At 35.6% G+C, this 2865-nt stretch overlaps 1 long non-coding RNA gene across 1 annotated transcript; it reads right to left on the bottom strand.

Annotated features, from left to right (window-relative positions):
* Window positions 1-604: 604 nt before the first annotated feature.
* LOC128280859 (uncharacterized) lies at window positions 605-2242 on the bottom strand. Its single transcript, XR_008271048.1, has 2 exons — window positions 1474-2242; window positions 605-1368 (listed from the first exon to the last, which is right to left on the bottom strand). It is a non-coding gene; the product is annotated as an uncharacterized LOC128280859 (long non-coding RNA).
* Window positions 2243-2865: the final 623 nt, after the last annotated feature.

Genomic DNA, 2865 nt, shown 5'->3' with positions numbered 1-2865 from the left:
TATTTGGTTCGTGATTATTCAAGCCCACACTCAAAGCAATTCGTGGAACGAAAATAGCAGACATGACCGCTTGGTTGAAAGTCGGGAATGCCTAGTACTGTCTTGCTTAAAGCATAAGTATTTTTTGAAAAAATTTTATTACTATAAATATCACAAAACGACTCGATTTTCACTATTAGAGCCAATTGCTTTCTCTTCTTTTTCATTGATGGCGTGCTTGGCTTCCGGTGTGCTTGGCTTCCAAAGTTTTGGCACTAGCTTCTCATACTATCCTGTGCTACGAGCAATTCAAGGATTTTACTTGAACAGGACTTGAAAAATAAGGGAAGGAAAAGGCATAAGATATATGGGATGGACCTTCTTGGCATGTTCCTTCTTGGCATGTTTGGCAATCTCATCAAAAAAATCATTTGGCCCAAGTCAAATTCAACCATTTCAAAAAAAAAAAACAAAAATTCTCAAAAGAATTTCCACCCTCTTATTAGCTGAGTCACTCAGGCTATTTGGGAGCTAGTCCCTTATGGCTATAACATATAGTGCAGCATGTATAGTTGAACGAGAAAAGACATGAATATTCCCTTTCTCAGGACATGATAGATGCAGATTGTTTGTAATGTTGGTTGTAGTCCAGTCAATACATTCATCGAGGTCCACCATATTGGAAAAAAAATAATTCACGACCTTCCTGATCTCTACAATACCAAAATTATACCATTCTCCACGCCCTAATACCTTATGAAACAACTTCCTGTTCTTATCAAAAATACTACCAAGCAAATTAGCATAAAAATTCGTAACCACATTGCGAACGTAGTGCTTTACAAAGCTTACAGTGTCTCTAAGGCATAATTTTCAAGAATTACATATATACCATGATCGACAAAACTATTTTCCTCTACGTTCTGTTCTTTAAAATTATTTTTGATAAGAGTCATACCTCTTCAAACATGCAACACCCAGAAATACCTTGTACCTCATCTCCAATATCCTTTCTTCCCGGTCCTACCAGCCTCAATAGCTTTAGCAAGAAATTTTGGAACCCTAGCTTCCTTTAACTTCTTGTTTCTCTAGCTTGTAGAAAGTGGTATATTAGGACACTTGGTATTAGCTTTCATCATGCTCTTCAAGGAAATGTCTTCTCCAAAGCTAGAATCTGTGATGGTTTTAGACTCATCAAACAAGTCATCTGAATTATCCTCAAGAATCTTTCCATATCTGCTCGCCTATTCAATAACAGGGGCCTTGCCCTTGTCCATGTTTTTCGAGGCTACAAGGTTGGAAATTTTCACTTACCACAACCGAGTATGTTCTCATGTTGTGAGCTTATACAGGGGATTGAGGAAGCAGGCACTTCCCCCGAGATATCAACTTCAGATTACCATCCAATTAAAATCTTAGAAGCATTCAACCAAAGCAAAAAATCAAAAGAAAGGAATTCAGCACTAGATTTGAAAACAAAAAAACAGCACTTACACTTCTTGTCTCCTAGATCCGAGATGATAGATCTCTTAATCCCAAATGCACACTAAACGATTAAGATTAGGGGCTGATTTAATCAATGAAAATGAGGGAATAAAATCAGCCTATAGGTGCGATAATAAGAAGAAAAAAAACAGCAACAAAAAGGGTGTTTAAGGGGCGACAATGCAATAAATGACAACAAAAATGAGGGCTGTGATGTGTGGCACAAAAGGAAGATTAAACGGCAGCAAAAGGGTTAATATGGACAGAAAAAAGGGACAATTTTGGCGCAGAAAAAATGGCAAAAAATGGGCTGGAAAGTGGCAGCAAGGGGACGGTTTAAGCGATTAAAAATGGCAGCAAACACTAAGGGAAAACAAGAGGAAAAGAGGGAAACACAGGGGCGGCATTGGAGAGTAAAAGAGAGATTAATTCTTGGCTCAATGAGGTGCAGCTATGGTGACTAAAATGGACAGCAAAGGTGCTGAAAATGGAAGCAACAAAACGAACAAAGAAGGAGAAAGCAATAGTGAAAACGACAGCCACAACAATTGACGAAGAGAGATGACACAACTATGGTGATCACAATAACATTGGACGGCACAAGAAGGAAGGAAAGAGTAGGGAGAAAAGAGAGGGACAACAAAAGACGAAAAATTATCAATACAAACTGAACAAAAATAAAATAAATAGCATATATACTAGGTTAAGAAGGCTTGGACGGCAACCACTAGCGTTTAGGGAGCTAGAATGCTGAAGAAAAAATGTGAAGGATGGGAATTAGGTCTCAAAGTCAATTACAATATTTCCTTATTAAGCCAATAGCTCATTCTTGTTATAAAAATCGCAAACATAAGCTTAAAAGTCAAAGAGTGACACACGCTAGTTAAATATACTAGGTAAATATACTAGGTTTGTCACCCTTCGTATGTATTATGAAGGGTTTTGCGCCTCTCTTATATTAAGTCTAATTATATGTGTTTTTTGGACTTTTAATGTAACAGTCCGTTTATCAAAAGTACCAAAATGATAGTTTTGAAACCCCATATTTCGATGATCAAGTCAGTAAATATTATTTAATAATAATTATCAATTTATTATAATGTTATACTGGATTTTTACCTGAAAAATTTGCTAATTGGACATACAGTTAAAGTACAAGTGGTTTGACCCTAAAGTCAGTGATTTTTGGAAAATAAGGTATGGCGACCTCGTTTCTAAAAACTGAGCTTGTAAATATTTTTATTAAGTATTTACAAAATTTTTATATAGGTAAATTGAATTTTGATCCCAATAAATTTGTTGATTGAATGGTCAATTAATGAATAAGGACTAAATCGTAAAAATCGTAAAAGTTCATCGCTATTGATTATTATTAACTAAATGCTTAATTAATAAATTTTT

Source organism: Gossypium arboreum, chromosome 9 (genome assembly GCF_025698485.1).
Source record: "Gossypium arboreum isolate Shixiya-1 chromosome 9, ASM2569848v2, whole genome shotgun sequence".
Taxonomy (NCBI): domain Eukaryota; kingdom Viridiplantae; phylum Streptophyta; class Magnoliopsida; order Malvales; family Malvaceae; genus Gossypium; species Gossypium arboreum.
This window is presented reverse-complemented; position numbering and strand designations above follow the sequence as displayed.